This window comes from Ochotona princeps, chromosome 32 (assembly GCF_030435755.1).
Source record: "Ochotona princeps isolate mOchPri1 chromosome 32, mOchPri1.hap1, whole genome shotgun sequence".
Taxonomy (NCBI): Eukaryota; Metazoa; Chordata; class Mammalia; order Lagomorpha; family Ochotonidae; genus Ochotona; species Ochotona princeps.
In genome coordinates, this window is record NC_080863.1 from 8092352 (window position 1) to 8115236 (window position 22885).

The 22885-nt window shown below is 46.5% G+C and overlaps 1 protein-coding gene across 1 annotated transcript in view; it reads right to left on the bottom strand.

The window, feature by feature from the left end:
• KMT2E (lysine methyltransferase 2E (inactive)) overlaps window positions 1–16463 on the bottom strand; it is a 71592-nt gene extending 55129 nt beyond the window's left edge. The window contains exon 1 of the mRNA XM_058657576.1: window positions 16097–16463. The gene's annotated coding sequence lies outside the window, so the exon portion shown is untranslated. The remainder of the gene's footprint in view (window positions 1–16096) is intronic.
• Between the last annotated feature and the right edge of the window lie 6422 nt (window positions 16464–22885).

Consider the following 22885-nt stretch of genomic DNA (forward strand, 5'->3'; position numbering starts at 1 on the left):
CTCAGGTTAAGTCACTGGCTGAGATGCCTGCACCCTGTATAAAATGCCTTTATGATCCACTTTCCACTTGTGTGCATTCAAGGAAGGGGATGACCGTACTTAGCAATGATCAAGAACTTAAAAAAAAAAAAAAGTCAAACTTAATAATAATCATTTCAGGCCCAGCATGATGGTTTAGTGGCTAAAATCTTCACCTTGCACACACCGGGATCCCATATGGAAGCCAGTTTGCATCCCAGCTGCCCCAGTTCCCATCCAGCTCCCTGCTTGTGGCCTGGGAATGCACTTGAGGATGGCCCAAAGCCTTGGGACCCTGCGCTCGCATAAAGACCTGGAAGAAGCTCCTGGCTCCTGGATTTGGATCAGCTCAGCTCTGGCTGTTGCAGCTACTTGGGGAATGAACCAGTGGATGGAATATTTTTCTATCACCTTCTATCTGTAAACATGCTTTTCGGATTAAAAATAAATCTTAAAAAAAAAAAAATTCAGGGACCCAGCGCAGTGGCCTAGTGACTAAAGTTCTTGCCTTGAACAAACCGGGATCCCATATGGGTCGCCGGTTCTAATCCCAGCAGTCCTGCTTCCCATCCAGCTCCCTGCCTGTGGCCTGGGAAAGCAGTCCAGGACGGCCCAAAGCCTTAGGACCCTGCACCCACGTGGGAGACCTGGAAGAGCTCCTGGTTCCTGGCTTTGGATTGGCACAGCTCTGGCCATTGCAGTCACTTAGGGAGTGAGTCATCAGACAGATCTTTCTGTCTCTCCTCCTATCTACATGTATCTTACTTTGCAATAAAAATAAATCTTTTTAAAAAAATTCATTCCCACTCAGCTATAGGCAACTGCCTAGGTTGCCTTGTACAATGCTAGGAGAAAAGCAACCAAGGCTGGCTGGCATTCTGGGCCTGGGTAATGCCACATTTAGGTTAACTGTATCAGTGCGCCAGCACAGTTGCCTATACTATTTTTTTTTTATGTGGGGAGGTAGGGGAATGGTGGGCCGGGACATAACACCCTGGCCCCCAGCCAGGGAGGCTGCACTTCCATGGACTGGGCCACTGCACTTGCAGGTAGGTGAGGGAGCTAAGACTGATGGGCAACCAGAGGCATCTCTGGGTCAGACCAAGGCACCTGCCCATGTGGAAGGCCTGGGCTGAATTAAATAGCATTGCCCACTCTCTACTGGTGCACACAAAAGCTGCAGCTAGGGGGCTTGCCTGGCTGGGCTTGACCACAGTACCTGCCCACAAGTGTCAGAGCAAGTGGTAGGCCAAGTCAGGCTGGGCTGCAGCACCAAGCAGATGCAAGAGAATCAGATCTGAGGGCAGACTTTGTAAGGGACTTGGGGACTCCCCTCTGTGGAACTGCAGCAATTGCTGGTTTGTGCAGAGAGCTGGGGATGGTGACAGCTGAGCAAGGTTAGACTACAGAACTCACTAACACTCATGGCAGCTGGGACCACCAGGAGGCTGGGTTGCACCAAGCTGCAGCATCTACAAAGTCTGGGACGGCAGGCAATCCATGCTAAGTGGGGCAGCAGCACCTGCTGGCACGTGTAAGATCCAAGGCTGGGACCAGGCCTGGTAGAAGAACCTGAGAAACTCCCCTGCCAGGCTGCAGCTCCCTTTAGGGAGGACAGCCAGGGCTGGGGACAGGCCAAGCCTGGCCAGAAAGCAACAGCATCCCTCAACAAGTGGGTGAGCTAAGTCTGGGGCCAGGGTGGGCTGAGCCAGGCCTCAACATCCGCTGGCATGCCCCCAAACCAGGGAAGGCTGTGGACATTCCATGCTTAGCTACAGCACCCACATGTGTGGGCTATGTCTGGGGCCAGGCCATGCTGAGGCAGGCCACAACACCCACTAATATGCGCAAGAGCCAGGCTGGGGTGTGGGCCCTGCCAGGCTGGGCTGCTATACCCACTGGCTTACATGAGAGCTAGGCTGAGCTAAACTGCAGTACCTGTCAGAGCTGGGATAGGGGTAAGTAGGTACAGGCCACACTGCAGCATCCACTGCCAAGTGCCAAGACTTGGGGCACACCAACGCCAGACTTGGCTGAAGCATCTATTGGCACACATAAGATCAGGAGCTGGAAATGGGCCTGGTAGAAGAGCTTTGGGGAATCCTCTGCTAGGCTGCAGCTCCCAATGAGTGTAAGAGCCACAGCCAGGGGCAGACCAGCCTATGCAAGGCTGCAGCACGTGTGTGCTTCAAGTCTCAGGGTGGGATGGGCTGGGCTAGTCTCCAGCAGCCACCGGCATCCACAATGGTCAGAATGGGTGCAGGACGGGCTAGGCACAGCACCCAGATTCACATGACAGCCAGGCTGTGCTATGCTGTAGCACCCACTGGCAAGAGCCAGAATGGGTGTGGGCCAGTCAGGACAAGCTGTAGTACACTGGTGTGTGGCAGACTGGGCCAAAACATTTGCTGGCGCATGCACGACCTGGGGCTGGGAAAGGACCTGGTAGGGGAACTTGGAGAACTCCCCTGCCAGGCCACAGCTCCTGCTGGTAAGCTTGAGAGCTGGGTCTGGAGGCACGCCTGCCAGGCTACAGCACCCATTGGCAAACGTGGGCATTGGGGCTGGGGGCAGGATGAGTGGGGCTGGGCCAGCCCACAGTACCTGCTACCATACATGAGAGTTAGGATGGGGTGCAAGCCAGGCTGAGTTGGGCCGAAATATCCACTAATTCACATGAGGGTAGGGTATGGGAGAGGGCCGGGTTGGGCTGCAGCACCCACCCACATGGGCAGCTTCTCTCCATCTGAATTATGTCAACAGTAAAATAAAAAATTTTTAAAGGAATGTTCAGGACTATACCCCCTATCTACGATGTTCCATAAGAAGTCTAAGAACAGTCTGAAAAATCACTGACTAAAATAAGATGCTGACTCAAAATATGACATGAAAAACTCATTTCACCGGTGCACTGTACTGTCCAAGGGGCAGAAAAAGTCTGCCAAAAAGGTTAGATGACTGTAAGAATCAAATACCAACAGTTAAAAAATTCCTCTAGGGCCCGGCAGCATAGCCTAGTGGCTAAAGTCCTCGCCTTAAACGCACCGGGATCCCATATGGGCGCCGGTTCTAATCCTGGCAGCTCCACTTCCCATCCAGCTCCCTGCTTGGGGCCTGGGAAAGCAGTGGAGGACGGCCCAAAGCTTTGGGACCCTGCACCCACGTGGGAGACCTGGAAGAGGTTCCAGGTTCCCGGCTTCGGATAGGCGCGCACCGGCCCGTTGCGGGTCACTTGGGAAGTGAATCATCGGACGGAAGAGCTTCCTCTCTGTCTCTTCTCTTCTCTGTATATATCTGACTTTGTAATAAAATAAATAAAATCTTCGAAAAAAAAATTCCTCTAGACACACCTATGTTGTTATTCAAATTATTTAGAATAGCCTATTATGCTTATTATTATTTTCTTAGCATTCAAATAAGATTGCCACCAAATTAGGACTAATTTTTATTTTTATGAAAAGTTAAAAGTCACCTTATCCTCTCAGTCTTTATAATCTCAGGAATACTACACACTCACTTTCTCTCTTTAAGGTTAACTCAGTATGCCTTCTATCAAGATGCTGTACCCAATTCAGATCAACAAATCCCAGGCCCAGCGCGGTAGCCTAGAGGCTAAAGTCCTCGCCTTGCATGTGCCAGACCCCATATGGGCGCCGGTTTGTGTCCTGGCTCCTCCACTTTCCATACAACTCCCTGCTTGTGGCCTGGAAAAGCAGTCCAGGACAGACCAAAGTTTTGGGGCCGTGCACCCGTGTGGGAGACCCAGAAGAAGCTCCTGGCTCCTGCCTTCAGATTGGCTCAGCTCTGGATGTTATGGTTGCCTGGGGAGTGAACTAGCGGATATAAGATCTTTCTGTGTCTCCTTCTCTCTCCCTTTTCCAATAAAGATAAATTTTAAAAGCAAAAATTGGGGTGGGGCACTGATCCCAGGAAGAAAGGCCCCACCCTCAAGGCTCTGCCTAAGACAAATAAACAAATACAAATCTGCCACTGAATAAATTCACTCATGTAGTTGCCCCTAAGGTTTATTAATTTCCTATCAATCTTGAATTCAACCATCCGTGTTTCAGCTCTATTCCCAGCTATCTATAAAATATATACCCATTCAAACATCTTTCCCCATCACTTCAAAACTCACTCAACCTGAAACTTCTCCACTACAAGCCTCCGACTGCTCCTCTTGTGCTCACTACCTCATTCTCCATCCTCTGGCTCCCCCAGTCTTCCAGCTCACCGCCTCCTGGTCAGCCCTCCGTGCTCCCCCAGATCCGCTCTCCACTTGGACCCTGTAACCATCATCACCATCTCCCGAGTATATTTCAACATTTCTGCTCATTAGCAATAAGTTCTGATTAATTTATCTGAAAACAATGGGAGAATCAACACTGTTAAAGTTTCCACCTATATTCCAACTATAGCAACTATTCTTTCAAAATACAATAAAATCAGCTCAAATCACTCCCTTATTTATGGGGCATTCTATATTTTCAATACTGCTCAATGTGGTTGGGAATCAGCAATGAACACACAATTACACTGCCACTAAACCATTACTTCAACATGCAATCAAGGGAACCTTAACTTTCTTAAGAACCTTTGATTATTTAGTTGTTCACACTACCTTGGCAACGACTAATACTGTATATGAATCTAGATAGAAACCTTAAGTTTTTCAAATAATTTTAATTCTAATTCTTGGCCAGTCACTCCTTAGCTTGGTGACTTTAACAAATGTCTGTCTGTCTCTAGGCCTCTTACGGAGAATGGGTACAATCTCCCCGAAGAGATGACAGAGTACACACAGAATCGTGATTTATTAGTGTCAGTTGCCTTGCTATTTAGGAGATAAAATCCCACCACTGAATCAATGAGGGTTTAATCAGTTTGGTTAAAATGTTGATCACTGAGGCTATTCAAAAAGGTGAATAAACCACTAATTACTAAAGAAAAACCTGGAAGCCAGTGCAGTTTCTCAGCATCTCCACCTGCAGTATCGGCTCCTCACGTGGGTGCCAGTTCATGTCCCAGACGTTCAAGAGCCTGTTGAAGACCTGGGAAGGCAGTGAGTGGAGGACAGCTGAAGAACGGCACCCACGTGGGCAGGAGACCAGGAAGAAGCTCCTGACTCCTGGCTTCCCACTGACTCGGCTCCGCTCAAGGTGGACTTTTGTGACTGAACCAAAGATGGATGATCTCTTGGTCTTTCTGTCTCTATCTCAATCTCCTTGTGTATCTCCTCACTGTAAATATGCCTTTCAAATAAAAGAAATAAATCTTTAAAAAAAAAAAAAAGAAAAAGCTCCCTAAATATTCAAAGTATATTTAAAGCACTTTCCAAGGAGCCAGGTATCTTCCCTCGCATTAGCACAGTTAGATCCACATCTCCGAGTTCCTGGGTTTCTTCTAGTCCTTTCATTCCAAGGCTTATACCCAGAACAAGCTCCTCATCTAGGTACTTTTTAAATCATAATGATGGGACTTTGAATATTATTCCTCTTTTTAAGATTTATTAATTTTTATTTGAGAGAGATATTTATAGAGGAGAGAGAATCTTCCACCCACTGCTTCATTCCCCAAGGGGCCTCAACGGCCAGAACTGAGCTGATCCAAAGCCAGGAGCTGATGTCACACCTCCCATGTGGATATAGGCAGGCTATAGGCAGGAAACTGGATTGTAAGTGGAGCATCCAAGACTTGTACTGGCACCTGCCTGGAATGCCAGCATTGTTTATACTTTAATACAAATAGAAAAATCAGGCAGCACCACAGCATAGCAGGCTGTCTCCCCTTAAGGTGCCTGGCTGTTCCACTTGCAATCGGCCTCCCTGTTTATGATCTGAGAAAGCAGCGAAGGATGGCTCAAGCCCTTGGGCCCCTGCACCCGCATGGGAGACCCAGCAGCTCCTGGCCCTCAGCTTCAGAGCAGCCCAGTTCTGGCCACTGCAGCCATCTAAGGCAGTGAACCAGCAGATGAAGAACTCTTTGTCTTTGCTTCTCTCTAATTCTGCCTTTCAAATAAAAAATAATTTAAAAGGAAAAAGAAAACCAAAGCAAAACCAGGATGTACAAAGATTACTATTTCACAATGAGGGCAGGGAAGCTTAGTGACAGTAAGGTCCATGCATCTTACCATCAAAAATGAAAGATGGAATTAAGATTCTTAATTAGGAAGAATACAGAAACTTTTGATTACGAAACAGGATGTCTTAAGTGAGTTACACCTATACTAATTTTTACAATACAGGGGAAAATGACATGCAGGAGGTTGGCATCAAGACAAGGTAAGTGCCCTTCCCCCAACATGTAGCTCCCCTGACTAAAAACATTCTGTTTTTATCCCAACATAAACTATAGAGAAGTCACTGTCTACCAGCTTTAGTTTTAAATTATTTCAAGGTAAAAAATCACTTAGACACTTATGGGGCAATCTGAATGCAAACTTGCTTCTGGATTTTTAATTTTCCTCCATAGTCTTTAAATTATTTCATCCACAATTGACAATTTTCTAAATTGGCAATATTCAGGAAATTCACCTTGATAAAGACAAGTTTCACAACATATTTTACTTAGTTTTCATTTAAACAAATATCTCTTTGCCCTAATTTATCATTGACTTATGCAATATTTAATAAAAAAAAAAGTATAATGCAATCACAGTTGAGATTAGCCAATTTGGGAACATGACCATTCAACTAAACAGGTGGAAGCACTGTAGTTTACATTAATTCAATATGCACAGATATTAGTATTTTTTAAAGATTTATTTATTTTTATTACAAAGTCGGATATACAGAGGAGGAGAGACAGAGAGGAAGATCTTCCGTCCGATGATTCACTCCCCAAGTGACCCGCAATGGCTGGTGCTGCACCGATCCAAAGCCAGAAGCCAGGAACCTCTTCCGGGTCTCCCGTGCGGGTGCAGGGTCCCAATGCTTTGGGCCATCCTCGACTGCTTTCCCAGGACCCAAGCAGGGAGCTGGATGGGAAGTGGAGCTGCCGGGATCAGAACCAGTGCCCATATGGGATCTCGGTGCGTTTAAGGCAAGGACTTTAGCTGCTAGGCCACTGCGCCGGGCCCAGATATTAGTATTTTTAAATAAGAAACACTGGGAGCTGGTGTTGCGGTCCAACAAGTTAAGTTGCCACCTGCAATGCACCTTACAGGTGCCAGCTTGAGTCTCGACTACTCCACTTTTGATCCAGCTTCCTGCCACTGTACCTGGGAAAGCAATGGAAGATAGCCTTGCCCATGGGCTCCTTCATGGGAGACCCAGATGAAGGTCCTGGGTCCTGGCTTTGGCCTGGCACCACTCTGTTCTGATTCGTTGGCTCACTGCCTAAATACCCTGAGACCCAATCCAGCTCTCACACATGGATGGCAGGAACCTAACCACTTGAGGCAGCACCTGCTGCCTCTCAGGGTCAGGAGGCTGGAAGAGAGAATGGACCCAGGACTTTAGGTACTCCGATATGGGATGCAGACATCTCAAGAGGCATCTTAACTGCTATGCCAAACAACCACAGCAGAATTTATAAAAACAAATACATATACTTCAAACACTGGGATTAGATTTGATAGTGCCACAAAACAGACTTTGATTCATCATTTAGGATATATTTGGGTACAGTCAACTCAAATGCATTTTTAAATTTTTCATTTTGATTTTATTTTAAAGGGAGGTAAGCAGTTGGGAGAGAGAAGGGGAGTGGCAGACACAGAGACATTTTGGCATTCTATGGTTCATTTCCCAAACGCCTGTAACAGCCAGGCTAGGACAGGCTGAAGCTGGGAGCCTGGAACTCAGCAGAGGTCTTCCAGAGTAGGCAGTGACTCAAGTACTTGAGCTGTCTCCTGTTACTTTCTGAAGTATGCATTAGCAGGAAGCTGGAATTGGAAGCAGAGCTGGGAACTGAACCCGGGGACTGTAATAGGATGTAAGAAGCCCAAACAGCATCTGTACCACTGTGCCTTATGCCCAACCCTTGAGTGAACTGTTTTAAAGCATCTACAAAATGCTAGGTATCACTGTATCCTCTCTCTCAACTTCCCTCCCAGAAGGAAACCATAAATTCTAGCGAATATGACCAGCACTCTATTTTTATTCACAAGTCTTACAATGTTTTCCTGACTCTCCAAAGACACTAATTTCCATTTAGTTACCTAATACCTACATCAGCACAACAGCCAAATGAGCATCCAAACTCACTGCCAACATTTGCTGTCACTGAATAGATATCCCAAACAGATCAGTACTATTATAATGCGAGGAAGTCCAGTTTTCTTGCTTCTTTCCCCTCTCCTATTCTTCTAAAGTTTTCTTCAAGTTGTATTCCTTTTCAAAAACCATACCCTGTATTGCCCTAGAGTTCCAGATGTTTCACAATCTACTATATTAATGTACTGCATCGCCAAATTTTAAAAAGCATTATTAATTTGCATGTATTTTTAAAAAGAACTTAGTAGATTCAAGAAAATGTATTTCAAAAAACTGCTTGAGGGGTAGGCATTGTGGCTTAGTATGTAAAGCAACACCACCTGCTGTCCAGTATCACATATGGGTGCTGGCATCCCATGAGCACAAATGTGTCTCATCTGCTCCACTTCCCATCCAGCTCCCTGCTAACGTGCCTGGGAAAGCAGCGGAGGATGGCCCCAGTGCTTGGACCCCTGTATCCATGTGGGGAATCCTGGTCCTGGCTCCCAGCTTCTGGCTTCAAGTCTGACCCAGCTGCAACCCTTGCAGCCATTTGGGGAATGAACCAGTAGATGAAAGATCTGTTTCTCCTGTGCTCTCTGCAAGTCTGCCTTCCCAATAAATCTTTTTTTATTTGTAAGAGAAAAAAAATGTTTGAAGGACTCATTTTTAATGAAGGAAAGGGAATATCATAATTAAAGTGGATGTTTTGAACTCTACCTGTTAGTGCTGGTAGCAAACCAGAAACCTGAACAATGCTACCATAACTCAAAATACATTTAATAACAATTCTAAATATTAAATAAGGAACTGGAAATCAGTTCACAAATGTGAGTGACTGATTTCTGTCTTCTGAGTTTCAAATTACCAACATCCAGAAAATTGCTTTAAGTTCCATTTGTATGTATGAAAAACTAAGTAAGAATAGTGCCTATGCGGGCCCGGTGGCATGGCCTAGCGGCTAAAGTCCTCGCCTTGGACGCGCCAGGATCCCATATGGGCGCCGGTTCTGGTCCTGGTGGCTCCACTTCCCATCCAGCTCCCTGCTTGTGGCCTGGAAAGCAGTAGAGGACGGCCCAATGCATCAGGACCCTGCACCCACGTGGGAGACCTGGAGGAGGTTCCTGGTTCCCGGCATCGGATCAGCACGCACCGGCCCGTTGCGGCTCACTTGGGGAGTGAATCATCGGACGGAAGATCTTCCTCTCTGTCTCTCCTCCTCTCTGTATATCTGACTGTAATAAAAATAAATAAATCTTAAAAAAAAAAAAAGAATAGTGACTGTGCAACCAACACAGTAAAGTTTTATTCAAGCAAGCAACATCAATAGATGCTAAATGTAGAAGAAAAATTGATGAGGAACTGAATATTTATACAAAACATGTCCCTAAAGATTAGTTAATGACAAAATGAAAAACACAGTCATTATACAATAGAGAAACTGTTCCACACGCTAACCAAACAACCCAATGAACATCCTGGTAAACAGCAAGCAAACAGAAGGCTGTTCTTTGTGCTACTCATGTGACTTCTGTGAAGTCTGAAATGATTTTAAAATTAAAAAAAAAACTTACTTTCACAATTTATCATATTTATTTACAAAAATATTCTAAAAGAATATGGAAAATTCGTTATGAGCAGTTATTAAAAAAAGCTATTCATGAGTTTCGAAAAACTACTGCCTCTAAAAACCTGCTGTTTTATAGTTTGTTTGGGTGTGAGGAACAAAATAGGTATTTTTTTAATTCTATTTCTCATAAACTTCTTAAAGTAACCTCTTATATAAAGATATTTATGTTTTTATTTTGAAATTAAAAATTGAATGATCAATTATTCAGTTTTGGAAGACCACCCAAGTACATGAGATCACTTTAAAGGAAGCAGTTGTTTTCAAGTGGATTAGAAGTGTCTTTCTCTTTCTCCTCATCCGAGGAAACTTGCCTCTCCCTCCACCTGTTGTAAATACCCACCCTCAAAAGCCCTCTGCAGCTGATTTAGGGGATCAATATGCAAACAGTGGCTGCTCTAACACCCTACTAATTCCTATGGAGCCCACCAGAACTCCCTTCAATGAATTTGTGGAATTTCCCTATTGCTTTATAATAAATGCTTTATTTAAGCTAGTTATAAATAATTTCTGTTCCCCACACCCAAACTATAAAACAGCAGGTTTTTAGAGGCAGGAATAAACTAGGAGATCTCTCAAGGCAGAAACAATCCTGTTTCTCTTGATATCCTTAGTGCCAGGAAAATAGTAGCCACTCAAATTCATCTTATATCTGTGATTTAAAAGTATTTGGGGGGGACTGGCATTGTGGCATGGTGAGTAAAGCCACTACCTACGAAGCCGGCATCACACATGGGCACTGGTTCCAATCCCAGTCACTCCACTTCTGTTTTTCCTCCCTGCTAATGCGCCTGGGCAAGCTGAGGATGGCGCCCTCATCCCTACAGCAGGCCTGGGAGAAGGGTTAGGACTCCCTTGCAGCCATCTGGAGAGCGAGCCAGCAAACAGAAGATTCTCTTAGTCTCTCCTCCGTCTCTGTAACTCTCTTTAATATTAAATTTTTTAAAAACCATTTAAAAAAATTAAACGTTTTAAACTCTCAAAAAAGGCTACATACAATTATGTGAACTTTGAAATTCTAAATATCACAAATCAAAATTAACTCAATCTCACTGTCACATTGTAACTCTGTGCCACAGGTTTAGACCTTAAATGCTGCAAATAAGTTAGAACACAAGCAATTAAGGTAGTTCCTTAATCATTCAATTACCACATTACGATCATGAGTTCTCTAAAAGGTTTGGTATCTACTTAATGCAATACATCTAAAAAAATAATTCTTTGTTGACCTAGCATGTTAGTTTGGACAACGTCCGGCATCCCAAAGACTATGAATAGTTCTGGTAAACAAATAAAATTTTTAATAAAGCTATAAAATTCACTTAACAACAGAAAAACGACTTTTTTAAACTGTCTGGAAATCAGATTTGGTTTACAAACTGTCTACAAAAGAGGAGGGAGAAAAATGCAGACCAAATAAAACATAAGACCAACTACTCTCCTCATATTTAAATAAAAATCATCCTAGTTACCAACAGTTATTAATAACCCCTCATGCCCTTAAAGATACTAATATCTAACCTACTTGTCTGGGCTGGGTAACCATCATTTTTTCTTCTAAAGGAGATACAGCTTTTACTTTTTAACTTCTATCTCAGCTGAGATGCAAATTGATAGAGGCAAACAAACACAGCAAGTTCCCAGGCAATTGTTTCAACTCTAAAGGCCCAAAATAGCAGGAGCCTCTGAGCTTGGACCAAAGCCAGGTCCCCTAAGTGGTGGCAGGGGACCCAACAAGCAGCATTCACTACTGCCTCTCAGGGTCTACACTAAAGGAAACTACACTGCAAGGAAACTACCGCCAGGAGCAATAGCCAGGAACGAACCCAGATATCCCAAAATGCAACACAGCAGTCTCAGGCATGAAGCCATATGTCTCCTCCCATCATCTGAGTTTTAAAATAACACCTTGCATCAAAGTTCAGCACAACAGAAACCTATTACTTTGCATAATTAATTCCTATCTCTTTATAAAATATCCATTGCTTAATAACAGTATTTTTAAAATATCACCTACTTCAAATTTAGTGTACAAAGTAGCACTCAATCGTAAATACTGCTCCTCCTATTGAGCAAAAGTCCAAGCAATACACAAAAAATTATCATTTCAATATTAAGAAAAACAAGGCTCCTCTCAACATCTGCCCATTACAAAACAGAAAAAAATTGGAGCCACTTTAGTTGAAAAATTAATCTAAAAACTAGCAGCATTCACACAGTATTTCAAATAGAGTGTTATTTGGCCTATCAAGACAGACAGCAATTTTATCTTAAAGCAAAACTGGTTCTATACCCAATATAAAAATGTCTCATAGAACACAGGTATTTAATATTTACTCTAACATATAATGAGCAATCCTCATTTTTCCAAACATGTAAATGTGCTTTTAAGCAAAAAGCTTTAAATTCAACATACAATTGAGCATCTACCATGTGTTAATAAATCTTTAGACAAGTTATTATTAAAATTATTTTAAAATGAGTCGTAGAATCTTTTAAGAAAACTGCATACTAATGTTTCCTAAGCAGCTTTGATAGCTCTTGAAAGTTCTGTTTTACGGAACATTTTAAACACATTATTAGAGTAGCATACATTTAACTCCCAATAGTAACTTCCAGAAAAACAGAGCTGTTAAAATTTACATAACAGACCTTTTTAAAAAAATGGGTTTCTTCACGAGACTGATGTATAAAAATGGGCACTTCAGCCTTGGAAGTAAATGTGGCAATTTATGATGTCAGAATTTCCCTAAGACAGTTGAGGTTTTATCTACTGAGGGGGAAGACTTTCTCCTAGTTATTAATTGGTTTTGCCCCAGTTCCTTATTTTTAGATCAAAGAATTCTCAGAGCTTCCTATGGTACACAAGGTAGAGACTCTCTGGCGGGGCACTGCGAGGTAATGAAACAAGCCAAAATTTCAAGAGAGTTGGGAGAGTTCTCCAGAGCTGAAAGGCGGCGGCCATCTGTGAAGGTTCTAAACTCAAACAGGAATAAAAGAGATCCTTTAATTTACTGACAGCAAAAGGGAAGGACAACCAAAATGTAACCTCTAAAAATAAAATTTATCCTCCAATTACATTATGGTTTTCTACAAATCCACTTAAACAGATAAACAAGCAGTCCCTCAAACTCAGCTATCCTAAGAACAAAGACCATTTGACAGGTTTTCCCCTACGAAACCAAATATTTTTAAAAAGTCACTGGGAACAAAATTCATGACTAATCTTTACATAAAGTTGCCTCCATAATCCAAACTTAAAACATGCACCATGGGTTGATAAAAATAAACATTTATGCCCATACTATTCCTAAAGTAATGATTTAAAATAAGGTACAATGCTCTTTAAAGGAAAAAAAATCCCATTTTCCAAAACATCAAAACAAACAAACAAAAAATCCCAAAGCAATGAAGCCAGCCAGTATACAGGTTAACAGACTGAAGCAGCTTTTATCATCACTAACAATGTATTTTGCTTAGAATCAAGTACGTCCAACTGTATGATATATCTAGACCTGCCGAAGGTATGTAACCACCAGGAAAACCACAGCATCGACAATGTTCCTGTCCAGGGCTCTGTGATCTCAGACACTGGGACAGTGACTTTCAAGGACCAATCTTCTTCAGAACCACAATCTCATCCATCTGGTCCTTAAAACAAATGCACAGCCTTCTCCACAACAGTGACAGAATAACACATCCATACGCAAGACCACGCTGCTTAAGATTACTGATTCTAAGCCCCTATACTCCCGCTATCACAAACATTCCATGTTATAATATTTCAGAGTCAAAGCAACGTTGTGCTCAAGCCTCCATGATGAAACGCGATGGCCCATAAAAAAATCCCTAAACCAGTTATTCCTGTAATTATTTTGCAGACTAGAATCTTATCAACTAGTTAATATATCCAACATACAAAGTAAACCCACTCCGACATGTTTACACCGGAGTACGACAATCAGGAAAGGGTGCATACGCTCACCAATCTTCCAAAGTGCCACTGGATTCGAAGGCACTCATCTTTGACTTGCTACCCAATCAGGCTGGTCATTACAAGCCATTAAAGGCCCACTCACACCTCACTGTGGAGTTCAGCCTAAAAAGATCAACCTCCCACTACAGAAGTAATTTCTAATCATTCACACTTTCAAAATATAGCTGAATGACACCTGACACCATCTAATTTTTGGCCTCAGTCTATAAGATTCTGAAAATAGAAAGGAAGAAAAAAAAAAAAGGAGGGGGACTCAAGGCCCTATGGCAGTAATGCTTTTATTTAATGTCTATTAAAACAAACTCCAGAATCCCATAATAGGAAGATGGGCATGTCTGGGGAGGGGAAGGGGGCGGAATCAAGAACCAAAGCCTTACTTTTGACTTACATAATGATGATAGTATGCTAAAAGGCGATCTTAACAGCATGCAGCCTCCTTTCACTTCACCAAATACAAAAAGAAAATCAACAACTTCAAAAATTCTTATGGAAAGTATAAAGGAAAAAATGGATGCAAAAATAGAATAGTGGAAAGAACAGCATCTCAATCGCAGAGAAATAACAGGTTCAGGCTTGTTGGTTCAGCTCTCTAAATTTAATCTGAAACAGAACATAACAGCCAAAATTCACCAAATCGGCCAAGAGCTGAATGGGAAATAGCTTACCCTAGATTAAAACATGCAAGCATCCAAAATACGTTGCACTTAAATACCAAACACTGAAATTTGCTTCCTCGCGCTGAATAAAAGACGGTTGATTAAATCAAACAAAAGTATTCCTGCGCCTCCAATTCTGTTTCGTGTTTCAGCTGCGGTCACCACAGACATTTCCAGGGCTACCTGAGTGGTTTTCATTTTTTTCAAAAGTAGTGGCATTTCATTTGCTTCGCCAAGAGAAACCAATAAAATTAATCAACTAAGACACAGCACCGTAATTTGCAGTAAAAGCAACACCTTTTGGTTAAGGGCTTGGGGAAGGCAACAAGCCCAGCCTTTTCATGTAAACATAATAAGCCTGTAATATGCTGCAGACAAACGCACTGCATGGGGTGTGGAGGACCCGAGCTGATTAGATTACCACAACATCAGCCTGGGGCCGCCATTTTTAGAATCTGTAAAGGACAAAAGAGGGAAATTACAGTTTTGACTCCTCATCTCAGAAATTAAAGAGGCAAAAGGTGGCTTTTTTCCAATTAGGGACTGGTGTCTCCAGCCTAGAGTTGAATGCACCTCCACTGAATTCTCGCCGAGGCTCCGCGCGTCCAAACACCTTACGTTATTCACAGCTCTAAAAAGGGAATGCAATGGGCCAGCCCGGGGTGCCCCCAGATGCAACTGTAGCGCCTCGGCGGCCGGGGCTCCGGCGGCACGCAGGCCCGCAGCTCCGAGCTCCAGGACCGTCCGCGGCGCCCCCCACCCCCTCCCCCGGGGTGCCCGCACAGGGAACCGTTTGTTTCTCCTCCGTGTCTGCTGCCACGGTGTTTGTGCCAATGCCTTGGTCAAAATAAGCTTTTCTCCGGCGAGCCATATTGTGGGTTCTCGGCCTCCGGCACGGGAAGGGACGGCGGTACCGCGAGAGGAGTGGGGGGCTGGGGGGAGGAGGAGACTGGGAGGGCTGGGTCTTGGGGTGACCACCTCAGGGGCGGGTTCACCCGCTCCCGGAGAGGATGAGGAGCTGTCTCGGTTCGCTCGCCCACAAAGACAGAGATGCCCAGGGCGTTCTCGGAGCCCCCCTTTCTGTAGCAGCATCCCGGGCACAGCCGCTTCCGAGATGGGGCCAAGCAAACGGGGCCTGCGGTGGTGCAGGAGCACCTGGAGCCGGCGCGGTGGAGGACAGCAGGCGCGCCCGCCGGCAGCGCCCGGGACCCCCTCTCCACGCAAACCCCACCAACAGTCCCAAGCCTCTCCCCGCGGCCCGACGGCCCTAAGCCGCTGCCGGGGAAGCAGGGCGCCCCACTCCCTAACTCCCACTCCCATGGGGGTTTAACTGCCAGTTTCCCCAGCCCCTACCCTAAAACCCGCCATAATTAATGCTCCATTGCCAAGGGACAGCCAGAGAGAAAAGGATGGCTTCGGCTTCCACAAGCAAAGGTCTGGCCCCGGCAAACCCAACTGAGAGACAACGTCGGTCCCCCCCACCCCCAGTCCCCAAGGATAAAGACGGGAAGCCTCCCCGAGACCCCTCCGTCACCCGAGTCCCCCCTTACACACACACACCCTGCAAACCCCACGAACTCCCACAGAGACGACAGGCACTGACCTGTGATGTTCGCACACCAGACACCCGAACCCCGTTCCGTGCTCGACCCCCCGACGAGTCTCTCCACGCCTCCACGTCCGGGCGACCCCCCGACAGCAGCCACTGCGGACCCGGCAGGACCAGGGCTCCACACACCCCCCTCCCCAAAGAGCAGCGCCGAGCCTCCGGGTGAGGAGCTGAGGAGTGCGGCAGAGGGGCACCCAGGCAGTCCGCAGGGACGCAGAGGCGACGGCGAGGCTGCTCCGAGTGTCTGCGCCCCCTCTGTGGCCGCTCCCCGAACTCCGGCAAGGTCTCCGACTCGGCCCCCTGCGCCCGCTCAGTGTCACTGCCTCTCGCTCTGGGAAAATGGCGGCGACGACGGCGGCGGCCGCGGCGGCGGCGGCGGCGGCGGCGGCGGCGGCCGCGGCGGCAAGTGCACGGGGCCCGCCCGCCCCGCTCCGCAGGGGCAGAGGGGGAGGGGACGAAGCCGCCCGCCGCCATTTTGCTTGTGGGCTGCCGCCCGCCGTTGGGCCTCTCTCGGCCGGAGGCGAGGACAGAGACAAACTGGAGGCGACGAGGTGGGCTCCATCTCCGTCCTCCCAGCCACCCACGACAGTTTCGCGGAAGCTTTGGGGGAAAAAAAATCTCGGTATTTGAGCGGCATTCTTTACCCCCTCCCACCCACCCCCACGTCTCCTCGGGTTACCCTTCCTCTCAAGGTTGGCTGTGGGGGAAGCCTGGGTACGCTGCTACTTGGGGAGGTGTTGGAGGGGCAAGCAGGGTGACAGGAGGGCCTGGGGACGACCCCGGCCCTCTCCGAGAGCGCTACACTGTCTCCCCGGCCCGAGGCTGGCCTCCAGCGAGCGCCGGGTGAACCCGGCTGGGATGTCGCTCGACGCCCACTAGGGGCTCCAGCGGCTCCAGTGCGCAGGCTCCGGGCGCCGGATAAAAGCGGAGCTGGCGGGTCCCGGGCCGTCTCGATGGAGGAGCTCGGTACGGAACGGGTCGGGGGGAGCAGCAGCAGCAGCAAGGAAAAAACGAGCGTCGGCGCCGCCTCCCTGCCACAGTGTCTCGGGGTAAAAACGCTGCCGTTGCCGTCGGTGCCACTTGTCGCCGCCGCCTCCTGTATAGAGATAGATATCTGTGACTTCTCTCGGCCCCGGGGAAGGATTTTTTTTTTTCCTCGCCGGCTGGGACACTGTGGGTGGCTGGCTGGGTGGGTTGGAGGAGCAGAGTGGGAATTCTTTTTTTTTTTTAATGTGGCGGTGATTAAACGAGGGAGGGACACGGAGACGGTTATCGAAGGAAAAAAAAAAAAACCAAAAAGTCTGAGGAGGAGGAGGAGGAGGTGGGAGGAGGCCAAAGAATAAAACAAGGGTTTCCCTCCCTAAAAAAAAAAAAAAAAAGAAAGAAAAAAGAGAAAAATGACACGGCGATTCCGGCTCTTGTTTTCGGGGTCTCTCCCCCTCCCCCCCCAATGGCGGTTTCCGTCTTCCTGCCCCACGGCGACCCGGGAGCTCTAGGGAAGCGGAATGGGGCGAGGCAGAGGCGGCCTCGGCAGCCAATCGGGGCCCGACGGGGCCTGCCGGGCGGCTCGTGATTGGCTGGCGATGACCTCATGCTGCAGCAGCGGGTGGGGCCAAGGCGGGGGAGGGGGGAGGAGGAGGCTGTTGCAAAAGCAGAAAGGGAGAAGTGACGGCGGTGACGGTTGCTGCCGCGGCCCGATATGGAACCCGAGCAGTGGCGAAGGGACTCGCAAGCCTCTTCCCCGACCATGTCCTCCTGTCTCCGCGCGAGGTGAGGGCCCCGGCTCGGCCTCTGCGAGACTTTGGGGCGCTGACGCGGACGAGGAGACCGCGATTTCTCCTGTGACTTTTGTAACTGCGTCAGGGCAAGATGGCGCTGGGTCTCCTTGGGGCGCGGGGGGAGAGGCACGTCCACCGCCGCCGCAGCGCATGTGACCGGGCTGCATTCCTGTGGGGTTTGGCTCGGGCCCAGGCTGGGGCGGGGGAGGGGAAGAGGCTGGGGCGGAGGAGACTGTGGTGCGGTCTCGGCGTTGGCGGCCCCGAAGAGGAAGAGATGACTGTTTGCAAGCGCTTCCCCTCCCCCAGCCGGCTAAACAGCTGCAGCTCCCAGGGGGGACAGCCCCCGGAGGGACGGCTCCTCCCAGGGTGTGACGGCTGCCGGTGGCGGAGAAGCTTTGGCGCCCTGGTTTCTTATCTGCCAGGCTCCTCGCACGGGGTGCTTATGTAAGGTGCCAGGGCCCTAACGGTGGGAATGGGAATTCACTGGGAATCCCCGAGGGCTACTGAAACGGAAGGGCCAGGACAGGGTCAGGGCCTGCGGGCACGTCGCAGAGTTCCGACGCTGCCCTGATAAGACCCCAGGTCCCTCAGATCCCCGTAGAAAAAGACCGTATTCTCAAAGTTGAGAAGCCAGCGTGGAGGTTTAACAGCCAGGAACACTTTAAATGTCAGAAACCCGCGAGCTGCCGAGGACTGTCTCAAGAGCCCCTTTCAAGCTGTCTGCTTCCTTTTTGTACTTTGTATCCTTGCAGTCTCTTCCCTGTCTGTACGTGCTGTAAGCCTGTGCATTCTTCAGTGGGATTTGCTTGTGTCTACGTCTAGGTGTCAATTAGTAAAACAGAATAAAGCCGCTGATATTCTTATCTGGCTGAAATTGTAAGGTTTTCAATACTTGAGTCTCGTCTTTCCGCCCTTTTTAAGTGGTTGTTAAAAATTAAAAAATGGAATTGCAAGCTCTACTGGTAAATAGTACTCATGAAGGTGGCAGCAGCATTGTGAAATATTAAAGCCTACTTATTAAAACTACCCATTGAAAACACTTCGGTAATGTCAACTCTCAGTTTTCAAAACCTTGATGGGCGCGAGGGAGGAGGGTAAACTCCAGCAGTTGAAACTTGTGAAGAGTTGTTCTCCCAAATCACAGGAAGGTGGACCTGTTTTTCATTTCCCTTTGCCAAACTAGTTACAGTAGTCAAAAAGTAGCGAGGATTTCACAGGTTCCTCTGGGTCGGGTAATATCAGGTGTTTGGTGTTGGAAGTCTGAAACCAACATTGCATTCTTAGTGCTTTTAAATCTTTACTAATTTTTGTGGGTTCGTGCCACAGTTGTTAACGAAGTGTGAAAGGAGCTGAAAAGCCAGTAAGTTATGCAGTTAGTGAAAAGGAAGGAATGTTCTAGCTGCAACGTTCTTAGCTTTTTTTTTAGCCCCTCCAAATACAGAATGCACATTTTTGTAGGACCTCTTGAATGATTCTAAGGGTACTGCATTTTTCGTGTGTAAATTGAGTCATGTCCTCTATTTAGTTTGCCTAGAAAAAATAAATAAGAACGTAGTAAATTTTTAAAATAATTTTAGGGATTTCCCTGACTTTGCCTACATAAGTAAAAGAAGCCATTTTTTAAGCTAATGGAGACAATATTTTTCCCCAGATTTTTAAGAGTATGTTAACCTTGTTTGTAATTGCCAAATCCATAAGCTTCATGAACTGTTCGTTTTTGTTTGACAGATGATTTTTGTTTCTGTTTACTTAACTGTTACTTGAAAGAAAGAGGGGCAGGCACAGACTGGGAGCATTCTTGTTGAGTCACCCCTCAAATGCCAGGAAGCAGATGCACCCCTCCCCCCCAGCTGGGTCTACACTGGTGGGAAGGTCGGGTTAAGAGCCAGGGTGGGCTCCCGTGTGGGTGTGTTACCAGGCCAATGCCCACTGCTCCGCTGCCTCCACATGGCATTTTCGTTCCCTTTGGGGGTACCCTGTCTCCCTGCTTGGTTTGTGTTTGCGTGTTTTCCCAGCAGTTCTGTTTGTGCCTGTTGTCTCCTGCTTCTCCAGTGTTCACCTCCATTTTAGTTCTTGCCTCAGAGCTGCGGGTGCAGCGTTAGCAGGGCCACGGGCTTCCTGAGCGCACACCAACACGGGGAACCTTGGGCGTTGGTGCAGCTGCTTGGCATAGAGTCCTAGCTGCTCTGCCAGTACTGCAGCCGCCTGCTGAGGGATCCTAGGAGAGAGCAGTAGTTGGGTCCCTGCCATCCAAGTGGGACACCCCAAGGGATTCCAGGCTCCTGGCTTTGGGGCCTGGCCCAACTTTGGTCACTCACATATTTTTTTTTTAGGACTGATTTGTTTGAATTGGAAAGTCAGATTTACAAAGAGGAGACAGAAAGGTCTGCTGGTTCATTCCTCAAGTCACAATGGCCAGAGCTGAGCTGATCAGGAGCTAGGTGCTTTGTCAGGGTCTCCCAGGTGGGTGCAGGGTCCCAAGTCTTTGGGCCATCCTCCACTGCTTTTCCAGGCCACAAGCAGGGAGCTGGGTGGGAAGTCGGGCTGCCAGGAGTAGAACCAGGTTAAGTTTCTTAACATTTGTTGTGATAATGTCTCCTGGACAGTCACAGAACCTTGCTGGGTTTGCATGCACATGCTGTGATGTGCTGACCTGGAAGGCGTCTGGGGAGCGCTGTGCTATTTGATGCTTGTCCACCCCCCGACAGCTCGTCCTACCTGCCCATAGTACACCTTTAGCCTTGATTCGCCTCTTCAGACTTCCACAGCCCTACTCTCAAGTGAGGCCCTCGACACTGATGGGCCTGCTGCTTGGCATGTGGTTGGCATTCGGGTGTATCTGTTTAGAGATTGGTAAGATTAGAATCTGTCGATAACATGGCTCTGGGCCATAACAATGTTAAGTAACTGACTTTAAGGCTTCCGCACAAGAGCTGCTTCATGGCTAGAGTTGGATATCAGGTGAAAAAAGAAAAAAAATGAGCTGAGGATTTCTACACATTTTTATTTTTTAAATCTAAAGAATGTTTTCACCTACTGACTTCAGTCAAATCTAAGCACTGTGTCTGTTCCATTCATGTATTTGAGGTTTATCAGTCTGTAGTAGGACTTGATAGTAGAGGACCCAGTTCGCTGTGACCCTGAATTTAGTTTTTGTTACTTAATGTTCCAGCCTCTTGTAGCAACATATTTTTTATACCATGAGGTTGACATTCTAATAACAGCTTATTAAAGTTGTATGTAGCATGAATATGAAATAAGGGAATCAGGCTTAAACACTGTAACCCCTAAAGTCTTCTCATTTATTTCCGATATATTTGATGGAATTTAAGTTCAGAGTAAGAAAGCATGAATGTGACTCACTGGATTTTATTTTTGTATAAAATCTCCTCTACATCTCCCCCCCCCCCTTTCTGATATTGAGTGTCCTAAATGTGTCAGAAAAGCAAGATTCTTGGGTGAGGATAGTGGGCTATGCATTAAGATTAGTGAGTTACAGAACGTTACACACCTGGTGAGTTTAATTCTTGAGGAATGGAGTGAATATTGTCTCCTTTTTTCTGGATAAGGTGTTACGTTGACAACAATCTTGATGTCCGATCTTTGTAGATAGTTATCCAAAAGAATTCTCACGGGTCGAGGATCCCTTGATTCATACCACTTAGGAATTTAGGATTCGTCACTATTCAAAAAAACATCTTGAAGTTGCCTGCCTTCTGCTGCCAAAAGATAAAGCCCGTAGCCTTCGCGCTGTTTAAGTGTGACATCTAATGGGGATTTCATCCAGAAACCAGAAAACCAGCAGTGTTCTGTGAACGCAGGAAGCAAAAGCCAAGAGGCCCGCAGTTCTTTTAAAAGATTTTAAATGAGCTGAACCCAGTGGTTTATCTTGCTGACCTCGAAGCCTAATGTTTCTAAATGACTTGTGTTTAAGAGGCTTCCTTAACATGCACTGTACCATCTGCTCTAAGTGTGGAGCCAGTGAGAGAGAGCTATCCAATCTGACAAGTCCTTGTATGAGCCTGGAGAAATGAGTGAGAGCTGGATCGTTTCTGCATTGGAGTTCTGATTGTGTCCATCGTTCAGGGGAAGCTTTCGTGGCATCCTTTCCTCCATTGCTTATGTCTGTCAAAAGCACAGGGTTGGCAGGGTTGGAATGTGGTGATCACGTTCCATATTTTCAAGTTTGGGCTTGGGGGCCTTCCGTTATTCGATCCTGTGATAAGAGCAGACCATAAAACACAGAAGATGGTTTTCTCTTTTTGAGCTAAAGGATATACCTTCAATGCAAAACACCTGTATGTGTCCCAGTGTTTATATAACAAGCTGAACTCGTCATCAGCCTAGGGTCACTTGCTTCAGCCAGCCAGCCAGCCTACCTAAGTTGGGTTAAGTTATCTAAAAGTGCTCTCTGAGAGATTATTTTACTTTCATATTCCTTTTCCTCAAGAGGTAATTTAAAAATGCCTCTCTCAAAGTGTATTGGTAACTATCAATGTCTCAAATTTAAAATTTTATCTGTTTTCATACCAAAACCATCAATTTGTTTTAGTAATCACTACAGTCAAATGACCTCCTTTCTACCCGTCCTTTGGTTTGTCACTGTAACAGATTGGATTTCCCTCCTAATTTCAGCCAACAAGTAAAGGCATTGCTAACACATTTGCAACCTAATTTTTTAAACTTTTCATAGTTTTTGGTGGGTAAGTTGCTCAGTATTTAGAACGTTTTAGGGGTTTTTTCCCCTCCTAGTTTAAGCTTAGCTCAGTGTATGTCACTCCCGTTTGTTCATACGCCGTGAAAGGAAAGGTGTTAGTAAGTGAGGGCGTATCAGTTGGAAGGAAGGTTACCGATAATAGTCTCCAGAGGGAAGAATTATTGTGAAGTCTTGGCCCTTAAAACCAGACTGTTTGAGTCAACACTGCTTGATGCTGTCCATATGCTTAGTGCTAATCTAACTTAAGGTAGCAGGATGTTAACCTCAACACCTACCTCCCGACCTCAC